The sequence below is a fragment of the Camelus ferus genome, chromosome 1 (assembly GCF_009834535.1).
Source record: "Camelus ferus isolate YT-003-E chromosome 1, BCGSAC_Cfer_1.0, whole genome shotgun sequence".
In the NCBI taxonomy this organism is placed as follows: Eukaryota; Metazoa; Chordata; class Mammalia; order Artiodactyla; family Camelidae; genus Camelus; species Camelus ferus.
In genome coordinates, this window is record NC_045696.1 from 26967269 (window position 1) to 26994820 (window position 27552).

General features: G+C 36.6%; 1 long non-coding RNA gene across 1 annotated transcript in view; it reads right to left on the reverse strand.

Annotated features, from left to right (window-relative positions):
* Positions 1–901: 901 nt before the first annotated feature.
* LOC116666518 overlaps positions 902–27552 on the reverse strand; it is a 230352-nt gene continuing 203701 nt past the window's right edge. The window contains exon 3 of the long non-coding RNA XR_004323426.1: positions 902–956. This is a non-coding gene — a long non-coding RNA (uncharacterized LOC116666518). The remainder of the gene's footprint in view (positions 957–27552) is intronic.

A 27552-nucleotide genomic window follows, 5' to 3' on the forward strand; every position in this document is an offset into this window, starting at 1 on the left:
TCTTTCATGAATTTGTTCCCAGCTAACTTCATTCTTATCACTTCTCTTAACCACTTCTGCAGATTTCCCCTAATGAGTTAAGCTTCTTCAAGACTCCTCTTCCAGGGGAGTATTTCTGCTCCAAGGGTTAGTCTGATTTGTTTATAGAATAATGCCCAGGTTGCAAATCAGGTCTTATGTCTCAGTAGAACAACTCTTGCCTCTCAGATATAATTTTTATTATAACAAGTATGTTGTAATTGTTAATCAGTTTCCCTTTGAAACAATAATCTCCTTGAGAAGGAAAATCATACCACATTGATTTTTGTATCCCTAGCAGCTGACTCAGTGCTTGGCACCTATTAGTTACCCAATGGATATTTAGTAAACTAAATACCTTTTTGACCCAGGTGATATGACTGTGTTCTGCCTTCACATTCCCATTTGGTCTGAATTCCAGTATTAAACTCCAGGCTGGCTGGGGGGATGTGTTAACTTCATTTAAAAAAAAAAAATTCTTTATCTTTAGTTCCTTAATGATCTTTCAAATGTAACACTTAAATAAATGACAAACCTACAGATCAGAGGGTCAAATTTCTTCCAAATAATATGATGGAAAGTTCTGCTTTCTCATACACTCAACACTCCCACTTTAGCAACAACTCTTTCAGTGTTGATAAGGATACCATACAGGCACTATGTGCAGCACAGCAGATCCTGATAATGCCAATGAACTCTTCATGGATTCTTAACACAGTCCATTGGGTTTATGTGGAATCAGTACATTAGAAAACTACTGTAACATTTCATTGTAGTAATTCCCTCTCGGCTGATCCAAGAGCATATACAGCAAGATGAGATTTCCATGTGACACAATCAAGAGCCAAAATGAACTGAAAAAACCAGATGCCATATAACTTACCCAAAATCTTAAAACTCCTTAAGTTGATTACTACCTTCTTCAGCCTTTCTATTTTCTGCAATGTAAACAATAAATACTGCTTAACTACCAAATCCATCAAAACATATCTTTCATTTCTAGTTGAGTAAATTTTCTTTTTAAAGAACAGGTGCATATAATACTGAACAACAGTAACAAAAACTTGAATTCTGCTTTTACTGTTTACTAGCTGTGTGACTTTGAACAAGTTACTTAAATGCTCTGTGTCTCTTTCTTTATCAATAAAATGGGGAAAGAATACTTATTTTTAGGGTGGAGAGAAAACAAAATGCAAATGTGTATCTTGAGTATCTAATACAGAGACTAATATTTATTATATACACAATAAAATAGCAGTGCCTTTATAATTGCTCAAAATAAAAGTACATACCATATTTGAACTCTAAAATTCATTTTAAATCATAAGGGGAGGGTATAGCTCAGTGGTAGAGTGCGTGCGTGGCATGCACAAGGTCCTGGGTTTAAGCCCCAGTACTGCCATTAAATAAATAAATAAATCTAATCACTCCCTCAAAATCAATGTATGTAACCTGATTTATATTTCAAATGAAAACATTATTTTGTCTCATAAAATTAACACATGAATATTAAAAATTTTCACAGAATTCAGAAGTGAATGAGTTGCAAGAGAAATTCCCTTCGTATTATTCTCAAGATGATACCACAATTAACTATTTGCTATAAATGCTGTCAGATATTTTTATGAGTATATTTTCTGCTGAAAAGGAAGCCTATTATAGATATGTATTATTCTGTAACTGTTTTTCATTTAATTTGTGATAAAACTTTCCCTAGTTACTTAGCCATCTTTAATAACAATTGGGTATTTGTTTTTACAACATAATTCATGAAGAATTTTTGTCCTTTTTTGTAACCAGCACAAGAATTCTAGGAGAGAGAAGGGTTCCTCTGCTAAGAAAATGCCATGATAACCCCACGGTAAGATGGACGGTGGTATCCTGGGTGTTAGGCTGGCAACCCGAAGTCCAAAGGAAAGGGACATCTCCCCTCCCTGAGGAGGGAGGAGAATATGGATGTACCTGAGGGGTGAAGAGTGAAAAAGGCCAGAAGCACAGAGGAAGGAGCTAGCAGAGCTCAGGTAGGGGTGTGTGTGTGTGTGTGTGTGTGTGTGTGCGTGCGTGTGTGTGTGTTTTGGGAAGGGTGTAGTACACAGAGAAGATCTGCCCTCCAGTGTGGAAGTGGGACAGAGAAGAAAGAGACACGTCTAATGGAATTTTTCAATGAGCCATAGGCTATGTGAGGTAAAAGTAAAAACAGCATGATGAGCTTTATATGATTAATTTGTTATGGAAACTGGAAAAGGGATCTGTGAGGGGTGGAAAAAAAATGATGGCCACATATATGTGTGTGGAGTGGAGAAGGGAGCTGATATCTGGATCACCAGTTAACACAGTATGACTTATTTAAATAGTGTCAAATAGATGACAGAGCAGTTTTTAAAAAGACATTAAGGGGGATACTTAAACATATATTTTTGCAATTTTCCCATTGATTCATTAGATTTATATTTTAATTTGAATATTTTAGCTAACTGATAAGTTATATGTCAAGTTATATTCCTTTCCTACTATTCAAGAATTTCTAAAAATGTTCAACCTCTTCCTTCCTATAAGAATTCCATTCTAAATAAAAAGTCCATTTTTTGTTTCCCAAATACATCATGAAATATTTATCTTTGAATTTCTTACTCATAGTTAACCATACACTTATAAATCTAAATTTTATAAATTTCTATGAAATCTATGGATTTAAATTGTACTCTTTCTTAAAACTTAAGTTTAAGATTTACTATTTCCATGAGTTTGTTACCCAAAAAGGAAATGGGAAAAAAAATGATTCCTGTCTTACCCAAAAGATAAGATTTACACATGGGAGATGGAAAGCACTGTGTAGCAAAAAGATTTTAAAAGATTTATTTAGGGAAAAATAAAGTATACCTCCAAGAGTGGGAAATGGGCTGATTCAAGGAGGAATCATGGTGGGTTTTGTCTCCCCTTTCTCTTATACCTTCACTTAGAGGTGGTCTCTTGATTGATTGACAGCTCTTGTCCCTGGCGTACTTAGTCATGTTGGCCCCTTTGCACATGTCCTTACTCATGGTGTACAAAGAAAACTCCATGGTGGGGGTGGCTAAACTTCAATGTTAATTATATAGTACAATGAACACTGGGTCGTGTCAGGTTAAGTACTTTTTGCTACCATGCAGTCATGGCTGTTGGGTTTTAACCAGTTTCTTGCTGGCACTCATTTAGAAGAATTAATGTCCCTTCATGCTGGAGGCAGGCATAACACCATCTTCTGGATATCCTTCCTCTCCTTCACCTATCTGCCCAGTGCCCCCACTTATCTAACTAACTAACAAGTCCATAATGACTTCCTTCTCAAATTTTTTATCACTTATCACTTGCTACCCCTTGATTTGGGATGCTTGTCATATTCTATACATTTCCATCTGTAACAGGACCGTGAAGTTAGAAATGTCATCTTGTCTACCGGATTTATTGTGGTAATCCTTCAGTGAAATGCTACCATACACATTTATTTTAAAATTCTCATATTTTGAATTTTATATTTAATACTTTCATATTTAAAGAATTTCAAAAAGAAACCATATCATCAGATTGCTGAAGCATTATGATTGCCCTCAGAGGAAAATTTCTGAGTTGAGTAATAGTTTGTATTTTGTTCTACAAAATTCCTGTTATGAATTAAGGTTCTGAAAATAATAATTAAGAGACATTTAATAATAACTGTATATTTAGTGCTTACTATGTGCCAGAGACTATTCTTAAATCTTTATATAATTATTATATTTAATCTTTATAACAATCAGTGAGATAAATATTAATTACCCTTTACTGAAATTTACTGTTGGCTACACTAAAATATTGTAAATAATATACCTAAAAACATACAGATAGTAAGTAGTAAAGTTGTGAACTAAATTCAAGAATGCTTGACTCTAGTTTTAAACCACCACTGCAGATTTCAACTAAAACTTAAATTGAACTACACTTCTTAAAGATCTTGTGTTGACTCTTTCTTCAAATAATGTTTTAGATTAATTTGTCCTAATAAAATAAGAGGCTGAAGTTAGCTTTGCTCTGTGAGTTAATTTAATAAAGCAATAGCCTCTTGAAAATCCTCTAGGATTTTAAATAAACTCTAGGTCAAAGGCAGACAAATTAGCATAACATTCATATTAATGTCTCTCAATGTGTGTTACTCAAGAAGCCAGTGCTTGGGAATCTATGCAATGCTAGATATATTATTTTCAAAGGGGCTTTGGTTACTCATTATGGTGATGGATGACTGATGAAAATATCAACATATGTTCAAGGTTTTCCTTCAATGTTTCTCCCGTAAGTATAACATAGTGATACAGAATGAAGATTATTTAATGACACAAGCGATGGGATTATTTGCAGTGGGTGAAAGTAAATTTGATTTTCAAATCATAAAGGATGACATTCCTCATGATATTACCTACTGATTTTATTTTACCTTGCCATTGTTAGAATTAAGAAATTCCTGAACAGACAACAACCAGTTCAATAGTTTTCAATAAATTGACTGTACTTCATTATAAAATGAATGTATACACCCAAGGGAGACAATTTTCTCAAGGAGAGACAATTTTTTTAATCCATATGACCAATGGATTAGATGCACCAGACTTGCAGTACACAGCCTAGCAGATGTACAAAATTTGTCATTTCCACAGCTATCATACGTATACTTAAATATCTAATACACAGATACCTCAAATATGAGAAAATGAGTACAGAAGAATTCAGTCAATTTAAATATATGATTAAAAAATTTTGTAGATATAATTTTATGTACTGTGCTGTGGTCCGACTGTACTGACTACCATGCAAATCATTCAGCCCTCTGCTCATTAGACTCAGAATCTGTCTCTCTCAACCTAATTGTCAGCAAATTCCTAATTGAAAATCCTGTGTCCCAGCCCCTGTTCTTGCACAGCAAGTTTTCTGGGATATTGGATTGTGTGAAAAGGCAAACCATCTCTAAATGAGATACTTGGACCACAACTTTGGTTAGATTGGAGGCTGGTCAGAGACCCCCTCGAAATGCCAAGTTCATCTTGGAGTAATCAGTTAGAATGTGAGGACTGGTAGGAAGAGTTATCTAGTGGTTGGGCTGCAGTTGCTGACTTTGCCACTTTCTAACTGTGTGATCTCTGAGAAGGTAACATTTCCTCCCTTGGCCACCATCACAAGTAAAGTGTATGGTCCAGTATCCGATATGGATTAAAATGACAGCTTTTGTTCCTCAAAGAGTCTCTGTGCTAACAAGACTGACCTAGGACCAAATTAAGATTAACCTTAAATCCTTACCATAGTCACATGTCTAATAATTTGAGGATGGACTGATACAGAAATTTCTCATTTTTCTTATCAAAAGAAAAATTAAAAAATTATCCCCTAAAGAATTATAAATCTGTGATATTAATTTTTTGAACAAAAGAATTTACAAGAGAAATACTTACTTTTTAAGCACAAGGAAAACTATGATATAAATCCATGAAATGTACAAGTTTGTTGAAAAATCCTTACTGAGAGCATTTCTCTCTGACATTTTGAATTCATGTTAAATGTACTTTCTATCTATAAACAGGAAGCAGTTGTTTAGCCAGGTTTTTCACAAAATGCTGCAGAAAAAGAAACTGTTTGTTCCTTGTGAAAGGAAATGTTAAATATAGTCACTAAGATGAGTCCTGGATCAATACATCTATATAGTTCAGGCTTCCTGATTTCCAGAAAGATGTGAAGCCTGAAGGAAACTAATAAATAATTGAAGTTATAAAAAGAAGCCATTGTTACTTAGGGGCATTTTCCTCAGAAAAATATTTTCCCCTCTCCCACAAATCATGCCTACTATACAGTTCTGAATAGGAGCTTTTGCCAGAATATCCTGATGATCAATTTCTCTCTAAAGACCTTTCCCCACCCTTCATTCCTATTAGAAACTGTGATGGTTAATTTTATGTGTTAACTCGACCAGGCCACAGGGGCCCCAGACATTTGGTCAAACATTATTCTGAGTGTGTCTGTGAGGATGTTTTAGCTGAGATTAATATCTGAATCAGTAGCCTGAGAATATCAAGATTCCTCTCCTCCCCAACATGAGTGGTCTTCATCGAATCTGTTGAAGGCCTGAATGGAACAAAAAGGCTGACCCTCCTGCAAGGGAGGGGATTCCTCCTGCCAGACTACATGAGCTGGGACACTGATCTCTTTCTCTCTTTGGTCTTGAACTGAAATGTCACCTCTTCTTGGGTCTTGAGCCTGTCAGCTTTCAAACTAGAACCTCAGCTCTCCTGGTTCTCAAGACTTTGGACTCAAACTGGAACTACCCTGTTGGTTCTCTTGGGTCTCCAGCTTACCAACTACAGATTTGGGGATTTCTCAGTTTCCATAGTCATGTGAACTACCTTATAATATATACTTTTACTATATATATATACATGTTTTCTTATATAGTGATTTAAGGAAATAATAATATAGTCCTTATAGCTCATATTTGATATATTTTTCTCCATATATATGTATATCTCCTGTTGGTTCTGTTCTCTGTTTTTCTATAACACATTAAGTTATAGATGCATTTAAGTAAATGTAGCTACATACCAGATCAGTTCCCTTTCATCAAATAACTTGAGAGAAAACAGCAGCCTGTTCCCAAATGTGAGTTTAGTTAATTTGGATATTTATCCAATAATGTGATCTTTACTTGGGAAAGAACAGTCTAGTTTAGAAAATAATGCACTTAACTCTATCTCTATGTAGAAATTTTATTGAAAGACTGGGTTCTTCTTGTCACCCTACTTCAATCAGTTTTTCTCTCTCTTCTCTATCAAACTTAAGAGTCTTCAGAAGTTGCAAAAAAGGTTTTACTGTTAACCCAAGAAAAACAGAGTTTTGCTTTAACATACTTAAGGGCTTTTAGAATTTTACTAATTCTCTGCTCTACCTGTATTACTACAGATTGGCAGCTAGAGTTCAATAGTTACTGAGCCCTCCTAACTTACATGTAATGGTCTATTCTAGAAAATGGGAAAATAAAGAGAAGTCAGACAGAGTCCCTACATTCAGGGGGTGTGTTAGTCAGTGTTCTCTAGAGAAACAGAACCAATAGGTTATTTACTCACTGACTGATTGATTGATCATGAGGACTGGCCATGCAATTATGGAAGCTGAGAAGTTGCACCATCTGCCATTTGCAGCTGGAGATGCATCCAGTGGTGTAATTCAGTCCAAGTCTGAAGACCTGAGAACTAGGGGCATCTATAGTGTAAGCCCCAGTCTGAGGGCAGGAGAGAATAAGATGCAATGTCTCAGATCAAATAGCAGGGCTGGAAAAAAAGGATATGAATTCCTCCTTCCCCTGCCTTCGGTGCCTTTCTAACCCTCAACAGACTGAATGATGGCCACCAGAATTGGAGAGGGCAATCTACTTCACCAAGTCCACTGATTCACATGCTAATCTCATTTGGAAACACCCTCACAAACACACCCAGAAGTAATATTTAATCTAAGCAGCCTGTGGCCAGTCAAGTTGACACATAAAATCAACTATCATAAGGGGCTAAAATAACTTATCACCTAGTCTCTCCTCTCTCTCTTGTTTTTATTAATTCATTTGCTTGCTTTGTTGAGACAAGTGTAGTAAGTGAGTTTTTCCAAATTCACGGTAAGTAAGCAGAGCCCTATTTGACAGTGAATCTTAAAGAATGTTAAAGGAAGACAGTAAAGAGTTTGTTCCTGAACTGACCTTGCCACCTGCCAATTGTAGAATACGTCTGCAATGACCTGGGAAAAATGCACGCACCTCATAGACAATGACCTTCCCACAGGGGTCAGTGGCAGCAAGGGTTTTTCCTAGTAGCTTTTTCATCAGTAGATACGAACAAATGGGAAAGAAAAACTAAGCTGAATTTGTCTTTAAACCATAAAGGCTTATATTTTCTTTCTTTTCTTTTATAACCTTGTTTTTGCCTCTTTACTCTTGGCTCTTTATATTGTTTTGGTATCTGATACAAAATTTATGTGTTATATCTACCAGTGTTAAGAGTAAGATTCTAGGTTTTAAAGGATGACTCTGGGCTGCATAGGAGAGGAGTCAAGTACAAGGGCTTTCGAGTCAACGCACATGTATTTGAAAGATAATTCCACTTTTTTACAGGTAAATTTCCTAACCTCTCTATACCCAGGTTTCTAACCTAAAAATTGAAATAAAAATATTACTAACCATTGAATTGTGGCAAGGACTATATTCAAAGATATAAAAAGCAGGGAGGGCAACCACAGAAAAATCATTCTCTGATGCTAGGAAGGGCGGGTTATTATCCTCTCGTAGAGGGTTCTGAAGGTGAGGGGAGTAATGGGGGATTCATGTAACTTCAAATTGCCTTTCTCCTTTTGAGATTTGCCTTAGACTCTGATCCTAAAACATGCCTTAGACTCTGATTTCTACTTTATACCAAGACAAAGATAGGGTGTCAGATAAACACCATAACTAAATAATATGGATTTAGTCACTTTCTGGATAAGATTGAAAGGAAATTTAGAAAGTAAGATTAATTTAATCCTTGAAAACACAGTTAAGCAAGTTTTTAACCTTCATTAAATACACTATCCTAAAACAATCCCAGAGGTTAAATTAGCATACATAAACAAAGCCACAATTTTTCAAAAATCTCTTATTTTGATTAAGGGTAATAATAATACAAGATATCTTCATCTAGTTCAACAATATACATGAGACCCAAAATCAACTACCAAAAAGAACCAAAAAACCCAGCTCTGAATAAGAGCTTCTGCTATATCTACTTATATCATAGGGAACCTTAAGGTGGAGGGACTAGGTGGAAATCTGGGGAGAAGCTGAGCAAAGGAATGAAGGCCAAGGGTTTCACTCATATATCAAATCTGACTCTTAGAATGTAATGGAGAATAAATGATTCATTTGTCATCTGATTGACAATTGACAGCACCATGTCAAGATTTGTCAGCTATAGTACAGGGAACTACATTCAATATCTTGTAATAACCTATCATGAAAAAGAGTATATATTATGGTTACCAGAGGGGAAAGGGGGTGGGAAGGGAGTTCGAGATTCGCAGATACTAACTACTATACATAAAATAGATAAACAACAAATTTCTTCTGTATAGCACAGGGAACTATATTTGATATCTGGTAGTAATCTATAATGAAAAAGAATATGAAAAGGAATATATGTATGTACATGGATGACGGAAACATTATGCTGTACATCAGAAATTAACACATTGTGCACTGACTATACTTCAATTTTAAAAAAGAGTGTGTGTATATATATGTAAAACTGAATCACTATGCTGTACACCAGAAACTAACACAACATTATAAATCAACTATACTTCGATTAAAAAATTAAAAGTAAAAGAACATAAAAAAAAAAGATTTGTCAGCTTGGGGCTGGAAATGGGGGTGTTTGGTGTTGGGAGAATGAGGGAGAAATCCCTTCAGAAGAAAGCTTTTGTTCTTGGAGCAGATGATGCTGAGTTTTCTAGACGCGGCACTGCAATTATATGAGAAGTTTTAGGCTGCATGATTTCTGCTACTGCAGTTGGGTGGGATGAGGGCGAAATCTGGAGGAACATTTTATAGAGAAGCCGTGGAACAGAGTAAAAGGAAGGCATGGGGAATTTGGCAAATGAGGTGGCCAAACGAAGGCCAGACAGATAGACACATGCAAGGACAAACACTATTTAAAAAGCTTGGCATAATTGGCTTTTCAGGTGCAATTGTTATCCAAGTGTAATTAAAATGAGCTAAGATAGAAATTATTTTTCCTTCTTGCTATACATTCATACCAATGCTGTGGCTGTTTAATCAAAAAATGTGGAAAACCAATTGCATGGTTACAAATGCCACTCTATACAAACTGGACCTGCACTGAAACAATGTCTACCACTGGACTTTACAGGTGTGTCCTTCCCCATAAAAAAGAAATTAGTTAGCAAATCAGAGCAAGACTTACATGATTGAAGATTCCGCTGACCTTTTAAATCATGACAATTTGATCTTTTCTGGGTATTTTCAATGGCACTACCACTATTAGTAACCTATTAGAGTCATGTTTTATGCTTTGTTCCTAGACTGTGTCTGACATATTTCTCTTTAATTTCTAACCGAGAGAAGGCCCATAAAGAATGTCGGGAGAAAGGCAGCTCTCTTCTGAGACTTGGCATTAGAAGAAAAGGTCTGTTTTCAGGTCAGCCACTCAGGTGGAATTACTCTCCAAGGGCAGCACTGTTTCTCTGAGGGAAAGTACATCTTCCCTGGTTGCCCTTCACAGGACTAATGAGATACACAGCCACCTCTTGGACTCACCACCTAGTTTATCAAGGAGAAGTTGACTCTGGAAGCAACTACAGAAACGAAGCTCCTCTGATTTAGATGGTGCAGAGACATGGGCGAGAGCTTCTCCCTCCCGTCTCGTCTGATCATTTTTCATGCTTTACCTCTGCTTCTAGAGGCCGATTTATCTTTTTTCCCCTGGCAGGTTGTGCTTTAAGTGTTTTCAGTTCTAACTGGAACTTGTCTTCAAACGAAAAAGATTTACTTCTCTCCCGGTTCATTTCTTCCTCTCATTTCTGTTTATTCTCTCCCTGGCTCTTACAGCTTTTCTCTTGATAATATGAGTGCTACATCTATTTTCATTTGCCCTCACCCCCTGCCTATGAAACCTTTTATTAAGAATTGTGTAGTACTGTAGAAAGGGGAGGAGGATTTGGCTGACAGATCAGATTGAGTGACCTTTGGCATGTCAGTTAACTCCTTTAAACAACAGGTTTCTTCTCTTTAAAGTGAGGATATTAGGTTCAATTATCTCAGTGATCATCCCAGCTCTAATTTGCCAGGATTCCATCATGTCTTCTTACAGTATTCAGTCTACTATGCAAGCTCAGTACATGTGTATTGGTTACATTTTACTGCTGTAACAAAGTGCCACGAACACAATGGCTAAAAACAAGACAAATTTATTATCTTACAGTCCTGTAGAGCAGCAATCTGACATGGTCTCATTGGGCTAGAATCAGGGTGTTGGCTGGGCTATGCTCCTTTCTGGTGACCCTAGGGGAGAATCTTTCAAGAACTCAAGTGATCAGTTTGGGCACATTTTGATAATTCAAGATCATCTCCTGATCTTAATGTCTGTAACCTTAAACACATCTTCAATACTCCTTTTGCCATGTAAGGTAACAATGTCATGGGGTGTGGGCATCTTGAAGGGCCATCATCCTGCCTACCACAACATGCTACTTGCTAACACATGCATTCTATGTCTGCTAGCACCAAATTAAGCCGAAGCAATCAGGAACTTCTGCCCTTTTCTGCTTTTCTTGTTTCAGAATGCATCCTGGAATCACCTGACTCAGCCTCAAACTATCAGTATCCAGAATATATATTGAAGTCATCCTACAATGTCTTTCAGATTAGCGCTTCCAAGAATCCCCATTTCTGCCTCCAAATGTTCTGAATCTCTATTGTCCCTGCTTAGACCCACCATGTGTTGCTTGATCTATTCCAAGGACTGCCCCCTTCTGTGCTATCTTGTCAATATTCCAGTTTAGCCTTCCATTATTGGTTTCCTCTTCTTTAATCTTTGGTCACTCTAAGTCGCTACTGCTTTCTGGTGATACACTCTTATGTTCCTAAAGGGGACAAAACTTGACACTCAAATTTTGGCCTCCTGCTGTGGTTTCTAAACCTTTGAATAAAAAAAGGCAGTTTCTATCTAGCCCTTTAAACTTTCTCTTCTGAGATTCTTGCACCAGCCAGGCAGTCACCTCCCTAATCCTTTCCAATTGTCATTATCAGTCTACCAGGCCAACCTCCTGGATGATGGACCAATGCTGTCACACATGGCCCCACACTCAGAAGGGGATCCCATGCTAAGGGTATAAAGCTGTGTGGTCACCATCTTGAAATTCTTAATAACTCCATTTTTTAACTTATATTTTGTTAGTAAAGTCTGGTGGAACAACTGAAGCATGTACTGATGGCTTAGAGCCTTAACTCACTGACATTCTGATTCCTGCTGCTTCTCTACCTCCCTGAGATGGGTTCTCTGTCACCAGCTCCCCCTGCCCAGTGACTTGCACCATCCTTCTCCCTTGGTGGAGCCTGGATGTGGGCAAAGAGAGAGTTGAAGTCAGTGCCCAGTTGCAGGTTGGAGCCCTGGACATCAGTAAAGACCTGTAGTTGCTCAGCCACTAATCCTGCCAAGGAAATTTGACTTTCATTAGCAAATAAAAGCCACCATGACAGGTAAAGTAAGAGATGGCAAAAAAAAAAAAAAAAAAAAAAGCATTTCCCTGCTTTTTAGACATGGTACCCTGCATTTTTATTTTGTACCAGGCCCCACAAATTATGTAATTTGCCCTAATAGTTTAGTCCAAGATTTAGGAATTTCAGCACTTTTGACATTTTGGTCCAGATAATTATTTGTTGAGAGTTCCTGTCCTCTAAGTTGTAGAGTATATAGAAGCATCCCTAACCTCTACCCACCAGATGCTTGTAGCTCCCTCTCTCAGTTGTGGCAACCCAAAATGCTTCCTGGGAGAAGAGTAAAACTAGCCCAGCTGAAAATTACTGGTTTGGTTTCTGGAAGCTTAATCCTTGCTCTTGAGTTTCCTGTTTGATGAAGGTGCTGATACCTAGGCTCTAAACTCTAAATCAAACTACTCTTATTGTCCAATAGTGAGTAACTATAGGTTTGGTTCTAGAATCCATCAGGATCTGAAACCTAGTTTTGACCTTGATTAAGAGGATTACCTTGAGCAATTTATTTAATCTCTTACAACCAGTTTTCTGGCCATTAATTAAAAATAATAATAACAGTGACTACAACAAAAGTTTGTTGTGAGAATTAAATGACATAATGTGTGTAAAATTCTTAGCATAGTACTTGGACTAGCACATAATGAGTAACTAATAAATGGCGTTTTAATTATTATTATCATTATTACTAGAGCCAACTCCATCACTCCTAAAAACTTTTTAATGCTGGTTCTTTGGAAGTACAAACTTCTTCCTTTTATTGATTCTCATTGACCTGTTCATTGTTTAGCACAATCATTAGTAGTTTTGCCCTTAGATCATGTTGGTCTTCTTTGTTCATTGTTCTAAGCTAACATCAGAGGCTTTCTTAGAGGTCATGGGGTCCTGATAGCAGAAGCCAACATAGTTGTATCATTTCATTCCTGTAGGGCAGCCCAAATGCTATCTCTTCACATTTTATTCCATTTGAACTTCCTGCAGAATTGCTGTTTACAATGTAAGGGCTGACTACAACTCTCAGGTCATTGACAAGAGCAGAAACGGGCTGAGTCCAGTCTAGTAAGAGTCTTCCCAGTTCATCTGTCAGTCTTCTCTGACTCTCTCACAGGGCTCCTTCAAATGCCCCTAACCCCAAGAAAGACCAGTTTCATAAGATAACAATTCAAAACATACGGAAGCAAATGGCTATTATTTTCCAAAAAAGAAAATGTTGATTTTCTCACATGAACAATGAATAATTGCCAATAACAATTATGTTGACAAAGCCTATGTGATGACTTAAGAAAGAACCTGTGAGGATATATCACAAGGAAAATCCTTTTACAAATTACACCATTTACGGATGTGCAGAAGGTCAAAACCAATGGTGACTTAAAGTAACACTTCTCAGATACCACTGCAGTAACATAGCACTCCTATAAAAGTAAATATTTGGATTAAATACATTATTTTACACACACATAACACACACAATTGTTGGATAAAGCATCATTATTTGAGCATTAAAGCTTGAATTCCTTCTTTCTGGTGTTTTTTAAGTCAAATAATAGGCTGGAAGTTATTTGGGCTGACCAAAGTATGAAACCATGTAAGGCAATGACTTAAATCAGTTGCTCATCTTCAAGTTCCTTTGCATTTTTTTCAACAAATTGAGGTTTAAAAAGAAAAGAAAATTCTCAATTCAATAAAACAAACTGCTTTGGCTAGTCAGTCTCCTGAACAGCTTACTATTGTACTCATAGAAAGAGCAGAGCTTTGTTAAAAACGCTGGCAGTTGGATTTAGCTGAGGTTTGCGTATCCCTAGCTCTCTGCACACGACCCGTTACTGCACTCATCAGTTTGGACTCTAATTATGTGATCAATGTCCATCTGCTGCACTGGACTATCATCTCCTTATGCCAAAGTGCCTGGCATAGGTTAGACCTCAAAACATATTCACTAATTTGTGAATTATCTATGCTTCAACAATTTCTACCTGGTTAAAATTTTTTTTAAAAAAGCTGTAAATGTAAATAAATGGAAAAAAATCAAAGGACTATAAATAAGATATATGCTTGTTATTTTGGAAATTGCTTATAAGTTCTTATTTGAGATGAGGATATGTGGTTCAGATTTTTTAAAAAGCTCCAATACTGAAATACAGAAATCATTTTTTTTTTTGAAACAGAAGGAATGTGATCATGAACCAAAAAAAAGCTTGAATGGAACTGAAATACGCTATTTACCTGGTGTTAAAGAATGAGCTTAAAAATTAGAATGTAAAATTAGAAACCTCTTATTATTAAAAAATTATACTCATCTTGGTTGTATTTTGGGTAAGAACTTTTTCAAAACAGATGACGCTCCCTTCTTAACCTAAAATGTTTCATGCATATTCATTTAGATTCCTAAGAGGATCTCATTATCTCATCCAAAAAAGAATTAATGATCCTTAATGGTTTCCGATGACACTCTGTCTTTGTCCCCTTCTCAACTGTGCAGATGACTTTAAGCATACAAATGTTTCTGCTCATGCTTTGACCTCTAAAGTCTCTTGCATGATCACAGGATTGAAAATAAATCATTCTTCCTACACTGTCATAAATTTTTTATTCTTCTTTTACCCATGTTTTTAGGGAAAAAAATGTACCTGGGTTTACTTTATATATTTGTACCAAATTTTTAGAATTAAAAAATAGCAAAATAAGAAAGGGACACTTGTTGAGTCATAGAGAAAACAGGGTACTGATTATAAAGGACCCTCTAAGCCTTTATAGGGATTTGGATCCTGTTTCTAAGAGAAAAGGGAACTCATGGGAGAGTCATTAAAAATGAGCAAATCAAACAGACCTGGGTTCAAATACAACTTCAGGTTCACGAAGTTCCCTCCATTGTACAATGGACATAAAAATAGTAACTATCTGAATCAATTATGGTAAGAACGAAGTAGATAAAAATGATTTAGTGTGCTACCTGATACCTCATAAATACGTACGCATATTAATATATCCAGTTCAACATTTTATTTAGAAGTTCATACTATGTGTAAAAATGAACCATTCATGATGGAAAAGGATCTGGAGTGGGGAGAAGGCACAGTCTGGTTTTATTCTTTGTCTCACTCACAGTTACAGTAGGGCATCTATCCTGGTCTGATTTCAAAATGAAAACAATCTCTCTTTACAAGGCCTAAATCTTCTGTTGTTGGATAATGGTTAGGGAGAGGAAGACAGGAGATAACCGTGTGCTTACATTCCTGGGTATCTGTCTGGATTGGGATGGCATTCCTGGTCTCTGTTTTTATCTACATCTGGTGTGTAGTCTCAGTTAGATTACATGTGGTTTTCTGTGGGTGGATGCATTTTCACCTCAATCTCATTCAAAACTGAGTATTCCCTCAGAGAATGGCAGCTGTATCTCTGTATGGCCTGACAATGGTCCAAACCCCCAAGTCCTCCATGGATATTATGTAGCTTTGTTCAGCCGCCACCAAGAGAGTTCAAAAGCTTTTTCTTTTTCCTTCATCCACTGTGCTCCTTCCTGTAGAAACATGTCAGCTGCTAAGGTCTTTTTAAGAAGCCTGTTGTGGGAAAGGCACTCTTCTTCCCAGCCACTCTACACCAAGTTACAAACAACTGGGGGAAAATTTCCCTCCAGCCCTCCCAGCTTTGAAATCTTTGGTTAAGAAGTATGGACCATACTCTAAATTCACACACATCCCTAAAACTCCAAGGAAAGCGATGAAGCTTGCTCAAGAATTCCTTCGTTCTGTTCTCTGCTATCACTTGAATAGGCTTGCAAACTGCAATCCAGAAAGAATCCAGTTTAGGGCCAAGAATTCAATCTCCCCTTCTTTCAGGGCTCTCTGACCTCTCTCAGTGATCCTCCTTAAATATAATCTCTACTGACTAGTGAAAGTGTAGGGGTAGGATAGGTTAGATACTTTCTCCTTGAACAGTTCACTCCCCTCAAAGCATATGATCCCAGATTCTGATTCTTCTCTCCTCATCCCCACCATGAGGGACCTCCTTATATGATATAGGAGGGATGGATGGTAAGGAGACCAGGACCTGTTCTGGCTTGTTCTGATGAAAATATGGAGGAGGATTCCACCCAGTCATTTTGGGGGTAACTGAGCTACTTCTTCACCTGGAAATGGAATAATCTAGTTTGCAGAGCAGATATAAAGAAGAATCTATAATTTAGGGCAGTGGAAGAGAACAGAAAGGAACAGGCTGAATGTTTTGAGCTAAAGCAATGGTTCACATCAGAATTAGAATAAAAAACCCAAAGGGGAGGACTGGCGCCTACCAGCTTCATCTGTACTTACTCCTTTGGGCTTGTCAACAACTCATTTTCCTAACACTGCTTCATTATGCATACAACATAGCAAAGACATTTTAGAGTTAAGGAAAATCACCAAGACCCATATGCAACATTTTATTCCCTTTTGCATCATGAAGACATGGATTCTATGTCACAGATGAGACTTTCTTCATCACTTCATTGGCTCTGTTTTGGGAATCCTGCTGGTTACTCATTTAATTGTTGGCATGGCTCCTGCTAAATGCTAGAATTGTGGGGGTGACAGTCATACAAGGTTTTTCTGACAGAACTGCTTTGTTGTTAGGAATGAAAACTAAATTTGATATTTTAAAATACATATTTATATAATCATATTTCAATTTCTTTTTCTTTATCCTTATTTACTTTTATTATTTAATTTCCTAATTAATATCTCAATTTGATGATTTGAAACTGTCACTGGCAAACCATGTATTTATAGTTGCAAGTAGTTAGGGAAAGTTACATTTTGTATTATCCTTAGGCATTATAAATTCCTGAGTGTTATGCAGAGCATTACTAGAATGATCTGCACAATGGGGGGTTCAGTTTTTAATAAAAGTGACTCTTATTTTTAATTATAGCAATTAAGATCTTCTTATTGGCAGGAAGACTACTGCTTTGCAGTCTTAAGGATTTGCTTCTGTGATTCCTCTGGGCTTAGAATATATTCTACTCTTTGGAGTATGGTTATTTCCAAGTCTCAAGATTATTGAACCTAGGTAAGTAATATACAGGAGGCACAATTCTTCAAAATATGTCTAAGGAGCTGTTTTTAATCTAGATAGGCTCAGTTTCTCATCTGAAAAGGAAAGAAAAACCTGCAATCCCTAAGGAATGAATATGTATCTTTATGGAAACCTTGGTTGAAAATATTTTGTCACTATAACATATTGTGAATGGGTATCACACTTCAGCTTGGGTACATACTTAAACAATATGTTTTAAACAAACGACACATTCATTTTTTCACTCTTTATATGTGATCCTCTTAAAGAAGAAACTCATACAAGAATTCAAACTTCTAAAATGTCAAGCCTGTGACAGTTCTGTTCCTGTGGTAGACCTAATTAAACCTGAAATTTTCCAATATTTTTACTGACATCATTTATGTTGCAGTTAACACTTTTTACTGGTAAAGACGGTTATTTTCAGATGAAGTCTTTCATCTTGCTGTGTTTAAAACTGCAAAACTGAAATAATAAAACTATAATTACAAAAATTTCCTGGCTACAAGTATGTACATGAGACTGCTCTACACCTGAGCAAAAACAAAAGGTAATTAAATGCAGATGAGTATAAGATTGCAGACTCCTAGAGCACTGCCTAGTGTTTCTATCTTTCTGGTATATTTTAACAATATTTGCAAAGTGGCGAGCTATTTAGATGACAGCATTATTCTAAACCTATAAAAATGCATCTTCTGAGCAGATGGCTCAGCAAACTACAACAGTGTAGATGATGAGGAATCAGAGAACTATATATAAATATTATGATGACACCTGGAAGTCTGTACAAGTTATATAAAGTAGTGTAACAGTTGGGAACATATGAACCTCTAGTCTGACTGATATATATATATAGACAAGTATATATTTCACATGTACATCTTCTTAGATGTAAAGTGTTAGGCTAGGTAATATTATAAGTACTCAATAGACAAGTAATCAAACACACTTCTTAATATTGTAATATTTGCAATGTATTTTTTAACTTCCATACTTTACGTAAATTCATTTCCACAAGAAATATTATAAAGAAATGGAGCCCTATCTATAGTAGCTTTCTTTTAGGTGGAACGAGATTGGAGTAAGTGGGAAAAAATTGACATTCCACCTTATTGGTCATCGTAAAAAATGAGAGAAGAAGACCTGGCTGTTACAGAATGATTTGATCTGTTGTATTGATGGGCAGAGATAAAAGTGCTGAGAACCATACCTCAAGTTGGCACAGCTCACTGAAAGCAAATTTGCTGTGAATGATGATAATTTGTACTGAAAGAAATTAGTGCCAATTTGATTAGGAATTGCCCTTATGTTCAGATTGCGGTGGCTAATACATCTTGTCACAGTTACAGCTTTATCTAGAGTATAGGAATAAAACAAAAATGGTTCAGAGAAGAGAGAGAATGATTACAGGGAGCCTTTTTTTCACCCTTGATTTGTAACTTTATTCTGGCCAAGAGAAGGAACAGAAAAGAGATATTTATTTTACATTTTATGAAAAACTATACATATTCTCCACCTGCAGGGCATTATGATAATTCATCTTAAGATAGAATAATGCACGAAATGAAACTGTTGCTAGCTCCTGTTTACCCTTCATTTTACACGTGAGAATTCATTTCAATGAAAAAATTAACTGTAATATGAAACATATTATAATTTGTAAAAAGTGCTCTCACAACTTCAATTTTACTTAATTTTCACAACAACTCAAACAAAATCATAGGAATATTGACTTACAGAATCCAAGTCCTCATGACAAGCACACTTTACTAGACGAAACTGTTTCATATGTCCCTCATAGGGGAACAGAATCACAATTTCAGCCCTAATTCGCTCTACTCCCATCAGTAAGTCTGCGTGGTTCTTTTGAATTTTTGAAGAGATTCTATAAACAGATCTCACTGAACATTTTCTTAACCATTACATCTCTGTGATAACAAGAACGTGTTGGCTCTCCCTTCTTTATTATTAGATGACAAAGTTCACATCTCTCTCCCTTGAATTGCCAAATATAACTTACACATAGTTGATTGAAACTTACACAACTTTATTAAATTTGTGATATAAATCAACTAAGAAATCAAGCAATCATCAATCTTTTTTAAAAATATTGTTCAAGGATTAGGTGGCAAAGAGTAAAAGAATAGCATTACTTGAGCATTTTTAAAGCTTAATTTCTCCATTTATGTCTCTTTCAAACATCATCTTTCTACAGAGGCCTTTTGTTGCCACTCTAAATAGCCTGGAGTCAAACCTCTGGCCCCCTGCCAACATCACACATACCATATACTCATTTCTGTTTTTTTTTTTTAGAGCAGTCATCACAACCTTCAGTTTACTGGTACTCACATACTTGCTTGTTGCATCTCTATTAAAATGCTCTCTGTGGGGTTAACTACTTTGTCCTAGATGTAAATAATGCCTGGCAAATGTCACTAATAATAACTAACAGTCAAAGAGTGCTCATGACATCATTCATTTACTTAATTTTAGTATGAAATGGGCATCTCTACCTTCTCCGTTTCAGATATGAGAAAGCGAAGGCACAGAGAGGTTAAGAGATTTGTTCAAGGTCACAAAGCTAGACCTGGTAGAGCTGGGATTTGAACCCAAAATCATGGCCCCAGAGTCTGTGCTTTAATCACTGTGCTGCAGACTCTTAAGATATGTGCTTGAATAATAAACTGATAAATAAAATTTCATTACTAGTGAAGTTTTGAGTATATAACACACCTTATTAAAAAAAACATATCTGACTCTCTTTCACTCATAACCTTAGCCAAAGAACCTATTAATTAATTAGAACCTGAAAAGAGATGAGAGTTTACTCAGAAAATTTCCCTAAACTCCCTGGTCAAGAAACTTTTTAGTTGGTGTGTGTTTGTGTGTGTGTGTCCTGCTGGGAAAACAAAGCATCAACTTGATTATTTAGAGTTATTACTTCCCACCATAAGAGTCCAAGGACTTGAATTTCAAAACTGGGCAAATTATCTTCTAGGTCTCAGTCAGCATTCAACTTGTAGTCAGGGTGGAAACAGAGTTTGCCTGAAGTCACTAGGTTTTTCTTTAGTTGATATTATCTATCTTCACAATACAACTACAATCAGCATCCAAAGACTTGGTGATGAGTTTTTCTCTTTGCCTGGAGTTCACAGTTTAGTAATAGCAGGTGTATGAAATATGTGCTAACTATATACAAGTTTAAAATCAAAAACACATTGTTATAAGTGTTTGCAAAAATATGATGGCCACTGCTTTCTCTCCTAACTAGACACAGTTTTAAAACATAGTCAGGTTTCTGATCAACAACTAAACTTTAAGGGGAGTCTAAGCTTTTAGGTGAATCTCGTTTCTGAAAGTTACTTATCTTTTGTTGCTCTGCCTGATTCCTCTGAAGCTCAAGTCTGTGTGTTGTACTTTTCTAGGCTTCAACTCTGATCTGCTCTGCTGCCCGGAACAAGATGAAAAATCAAACTGCAAAATCTTTGAGAGTAAGGGCTACCTGGAGTTTTATTTACACAATTTATGGCTCTAACCCAAAGGAAGGCCTTAACGATTGGAGTAATAAATAACATTCATTTTGAAAAAAAAAAAATAGAATATGCCAGTTCCTTCCACTTCGTAAGTCTTAGGCCAAATATTATCTCAATAACAAGAGTTTCTACTGTTGATGTTTTATTATTTTTAGTGTTCAGTCTATAGAAGCCCTGATACATTAAAAAAGTTAAAATGATGGTTTAATATTTAATATGGGATTATTTATTTTATACAAAGTGCCCACTTCCCATGTCTTTAGATAAAGGGTAGATGATACATTTATTTTCAATATAAATAAATCATATGAATTCAATTTGTACTACATTTTACCAGTAACAATATGACTACATTTTAAGCTACATACAAGGCAGAAAAGCAAATACTTGCCAAGTTACTCTTCATAGCCAAACCAGTTCTTTAATGCAATACTTAATAAAAAGGTGGAATAGCATTTGGTTCAGTGCATGACATTTCATAGGACCTAAACATATATCTTTGAATTTAATTGAACTGGCAGAAAGCACCAAATATAGAGAGGGTTTTTTGAATGATGGTTTGTTTCTTGTCACTAAAGGAAGGAACACTTAATCTAAGAGTAAACTTCTTCTAAAGCATTCTTCTTTCAGTTTACACAAAGAGCATCTCTTAGCAGTAGTCTAAACACACACAGCACACTTTAAAAGTGAGGAAAGAGTAAAAATTGAATCTGCTAAAAATATCTTAAATATCTTTAAGTTGTTTCTTTTCTTTTTCTTAAGCACAGCAGTCAGTTAAAGTAAGTTAGTACAGGGTATAATTCACTCCTGAGCTTATCCCAGGTTTAATAAATAGGGTACTACTGAGATGAAAGGTTTCAGAAATCCAAATTGCTCTCTTGAAACAAAGCCACATTCATTGTTCTGACTCCAGTAAAAGATGTCATAAAGGTGATGGGTGTGGATTCAGAAATCTCATCTTCAGCAATAAAAGCTCAGGCCAGAAACCCATAAGCTTCTAGCTACCACCTGAGCGCAAAGAATTACGGTCCCAGGAACCTCCCATAAGGAATTTTTAAACTTTTATATTTTTTTATGCTACTTGTGATTTTCCGTTTTCTCACAGTAATTAGTAGAAAACTCTTAATAAGTATAAATGTTAACATTTTTGAGCATTTACTCAACATGCATGAGTAACATTTACTACGTGTCAGGCATGTAAAAGACATATTATTGTCAGTTCTCATAAAAACCTTATGAGAACATTTAATGTACTACAGGCTAATTTTCGAAGAGGAGAGATTGGGGGGGAATCGCCAACTCCTATCTAATGTTGGGTATTGTTCCTTGGGTCACTTCTGACTCCATGATCCTACACAGCCCCTCTTTGGCTTTGTTAATATACTCCTGACCCCCACACATTGGTTCCTGGCCAGAGGTAAACACACAGCTGTCTTGTCTGGAAATGCAGCATCTCATAGTGGTACTAATATCATGTCATGTCCTACAAAGTGACTAAATTCTTTGTAACAGGACCTGAGGGCTCTGTGACTAAGAGGACCCAGAGAAAAAGGAAAAGAGAGAGAGAGAGAATGTACCTTTCCATGTTGTATTAAAACTGGCATCAGATGGGCTCTACCTAACCCAACCTAATCCCAAAGCTAGATCACCAGCTCCCTCTCATCTTTGGCGTCCATGCAAGTCCTTTCCTACTTTGCCTGGCACACCCACACCAACTTTCTTCTGGCTTTCTCCTGGCTCTGAGCTCAGCCAATGTTGCTCCCCCTCATCCCTGGCCCTATCCCCAGGCACCTGCCTTGCCAAAAGAGAAGCAGCGTGCTGCATGAGTAAGAAAACCGAGAGAAATAAAGAAAGTTGCCAGTAGCCCTCTCTAAAGGGCAGAGCAGCATTAGGGAAGGCCAAAGAACACAGAGTTGAAGAGTGGCCACCTGTCAAATTAGACGCCACTCCTGCGGCTCTGGCCATAGCCCCAGCCCCAACCTTGGCCCCCACCAGGCCAGCCAGTGTGACTGCCCTTGCTTCTACTAAGCCCTCTACAAGGACCACCAGTCCCAAAGAGGACACAAAGCTGCTAGCTTAGAGGAGAGCAGCCAAGAAGAAGGAAAGAGAGAGGAGGAGGAGGAAAGAACTCACAAGGCAAAAGAGAAAGGAATTGGCTCAGAGCCAGCTGAAGAGTAGTCGCAGTGAGGAAGAATCCTGGCAGTGAGAAGCTGAGGAAGCCAAGAGGAGGGAGAGCTACTGCAAAGGCAAGCAGAGAAGAAGATGAAGCAGCAGGGAGGAGATGGAAGGCACTCAGAAATAGAGGGAAGAGGTTTGTCTTCCCCAGGAAGAGACGATCCTACAGGAATGGAAGAATCATTTCTAGAGAGAAGAACAGGAAGGTATGAACACAAACAAACAACTTGAGCAGATTATGAAAAGAACTCCGAGAAGGAAAGCTACAGGTAAGGAAGCTGTGCATCTACGGAATGGACATACAACCCAGGGAGCCAGCCCTGGGGGAGCAACAGCCTCTCCACTTCCATGTGAGACACACTCCAGGAAATGGAGGACCAGCAGCCACCCTAGGCTCACTGTGTTTCAGGTACTTCCAGGCTATGATCATAAGTAAATGCATCCAAAGCCTTTCATGAGTTTTGTCTGATGGACAAGCAGTATCTTTGAGATATTGTTAAATTGAAGATCAAGCCAAATCAGCAGGAAGTTATCCAATAGGAATCTCACAAAGAGCAGTTTCAGCAGGATTAAGAGACAGAAACAAAACAGGAGCCAGATGGGATTCATTTAATGGTAAGGAAATCTGTGATAGAAGATTATTACTTTGAAAATTTTCAGTGAGAGAGGAGGAGGTAGATAGTGAACTGAGGGTGTAAACTCAAAAGACAGTTTTGTTCCTTTAGTTTGTCTTGGTTTTCAGAATAGTAGAGGTTTAGCATATTTATATAGGTCAAAGGCAAGAGGATAGCAGAGAAGGAAAGACTGAGGCTACTAGAGAAGCAAAAGATGACAGATCGAGGGAGATTCTGCAAAAATCGAGAGCACGTGGAATTAAGAAGACGGGTGCATAGAGTGATTTTTTTTGAATAGAAAGAAAAGGAACTCATTCTGTGAATGATTCTATGAATCATTCTATGATTCTGGAGAAAAAGTTCTGTTAGACAATATGAGGTGGGTGATGGGCATGAATTTAATTGAGGGCATGCTTATGTCTCAGCTTTCTCTATGGGACTGAAGGCAAGGTCATCAGCTAAAGGAGAGGTAGTTTGGAGTCAGGCAATGTTGGGAATAATTGCTGAGAGATGGCAAAATACAATTAAAACAATGACAAACAGTATGGAAGTTTTAATAAATATTATTGGATAAAATAATTTCATAGTTCATGTGTATATGTTACCCTATGTTATTAGATACTAAGTAATATATTTGGGAATATGTGCTAAGACATTGACTTGGATTTAATACAAACACATAGACTACTAGGTAACCTTTGTGACTCAAAATAAATGTCTGTGGGCTCTATACCAAAAATGCCTTTCTTACTACCCAAAATTCCTCCATTAACAATTCACTCATTTGACTATGAAAAACTTTTCAATTCTAAGAATTTCCCCCTGAAATTCCCCTAAAACCTTGAGCATTATTACCTGAGTCTTGGAGTAATGGAAAGTATTATCTACAATGGAGAGTCCCTGTGAAGAGAAAGTGGAGGGGCTTTGAAAGAGGATTTGGAGGGATAGACCCTAAGGACGTACAAATAGTACTGTATTTTGATGGGGGCTACATTGGTTTTTGAATCTTTTACTTCTGTGAAAATGTAACTACCTCAAGAATCTCTTAAGAAACAGTTAACACACAGATATTTTTTTTAAGGTCAGAATTATTTTTCCCAGAGTTTATCCTATGATCTGCTAAGTGTCATCGTGTGTGTGTGTATGTGTGTGTATGTTTTCTCCTCACCAAAGCTACAATACAGGAAGCATTGATTTTGTTGTCTGAAAGAATACTGTGTCCTCAACAGAAATGATAACTTGCCATTTATTATGAAATTTGACCTCTGTGTTACAGCAATGAATCTGCTGAAGATCAATGTGATATCTTGGGGAAAAAAAAAGAAAAACTCCATTTAAAATCAAAGTTGATGAAGGTCACTCTGTCTTATAATTCTCTCCTATACTGTTTCCAGTTGCCAGTGGAGAAATTAAGAGATGAAAGACTAACATTTTTATTTTTTCTCTGAGAAACAACAACCCGGGACCAGACCTCTTAGTTTAGCAGAACAAAATAGTGATTCTACAGCTCTACATGGCCAGAGAGCTAAAACGCTTTGCACAGTTGGGGGTGGATCCCAGAGAAGAGGTTTGGGAGACTTAAGGATGAGGCCAAGTACTTGGGCAGAATCAAAGCAAGGATGATCACATTTGCATTCACGCAGAGCAAGAAAGTGAGACAGCCTGAAGGGCGAGACGGAAGTAACGTGGAGTGAACTAGAAGTTGAAACCTAGAGTCAGAGGAGGACTTGTGACTATAGACCTCTAGAAATCACATATGTTTGGGGATGGCCTTCCCACAGTACTGGCGTAGTGAGCTCAGCCCATTTATTCAAGTGTCACAGGACAAGATGTCTTCAAGTGATATCTAGGTTACTGCTCTAAGTTACAAGCTTCATGAAGATTTAAATCACTCTAGAACATTTTAACTTAGTTGGGATATCAGCACCTTATTGAAATTATATTTTATGTATTTTATACTACTTTCTGATAGCTCCCCCCTTTTTTTTTTGTAGTCACTAGATTATACATCAAAAATGCAAATGAGTATTTACGTGGCTCATCTTCACTTAACGTAGGTAACTCCTCAACTCAGCCTAAGCTCACGTGTTCTGTACCTTGGGTCTCATTGAAATGACTAGTGAATAAACTGAAGAATTTCCTGGAATATGGTTAGTATAAACACAAGTATCTAAATACTATGTCCAATAAAGCCTTCAATAAATGTTTCCCACTAACGAACAGCAGTATTCCTCATGAGAAACATGTGAAATAAATGAATCCCAAACTAGTTCACATTACACTATAATCTTTCAATGTTAATTACATTGTTCAGCAGGTATTTTAAAAGTGAATATTAAATGTGAATTTCAACAGATTTGATATTGGCATTTGTACTTCCTAGAGAAAGGAAGAGAGTAACAATTTTTCAAACAAAACATATACAAAACCATAAATGAAAACATTTATTAAAAAGTAGTTAATGGCGAAGAAAGGGAGATTTAAAAATTACCTAATCAACATTATAAACTGACAAAATATGACAAATGAGTTTCTTACTACTCTAGACTCACTCCCATATTATGCTTTTTTTAAACCTGATAAAATGCACAAATGTTATCCTTAGTGCTAAATTCAAGAACCTTAGTCAAGTCTGAAAACATACACTTGGTGGTTGTGAGGTTAAAAAAATTTATTAATTTTTAAAACAAAATAATAATTTGCCGTGTTTTCTTAATCTGATTTCTCCTAGGATTCATCTGCATATCACCTCACAGATGAATTGGGAAAAATCAGTCTCCTATTTTATGAAATTGGAAGTTTAAAATGACAATTTTAAACTGCTGCTCGGAATCTCTCAGTGAATAGTCCCTACTCCCCATGACTAAATTAAGCATTTGAGATAATGCATCAACTCTTTAAGGTCACAGTTTTGTTTAACATACTTAACATCAATGCAGCAAGTGGTACCTTGGGGGTTCCCTGTTTTCTGTAGCACATGCATTTGTATCAGTGTATATGCAAAGGGTCAAAGTAAAACTATCACATAAATATTTATTTAGGAGAACTTAATTTATTTTTGAAGGCACTAAAAATGAAGTCTTATGCTGATAAAGGAGGAAAAAAGCATTAAGTCAACTGAGTCAATATTTGAAGAGGGAGGGTGAATACCAACTGCCAATTTGCTAATCAGCTCTCATCAATGTCCAAGATGACTGTCGTTCATTGAGAATGCATTTCGGTCTTTGTTTATTAAATTTCAGATGGTTTACTAAAACTGCCAACAAGAGGACTAATTGATGCCAATTATAGGGTCTTTCTCAGAGGAATTGGAATGAGTCCACATGTTCATTTCACACACATGACTCATCTGCCCTCAATTTAATAATGATGATTAGCCACCTTGATATCATTATAGATAAAAACACAATCCCTGATTTGCCTTGTGTAATAGCTGATCTGACATTAAATCAAGATATCTTATTCCTGGTACTGATAGAACCGATTTCCCAGAATTTGGATTTGATTTTCAGTTTTCCCAATATTACTATCTCTGCAGGAATGTAAAATTCAATTTTATAAGAAACAAGAATCTAGTTTTAAAATATTATTGAAATGCTACCCTTGAAAAAATCTTTCTATAGAAAATGCAACAATAACACAAGCTGTGCTACTGTAGTGCACATTCTGAACAGACAACACAAGAACAATGTTAGCCTAATTCTGAATGACAGCTGCTATTTATGCTGCTGTTTTTTTTTAATGTAAATAAATGATCATATCCCCAGAAGTTACCATCTTCCTTCCTCAAGCCCTATTGAAATATTCACTCCTATTTATTAATGCCCTGCTTCCCCAAACCTTCCTGAAATATTCACCC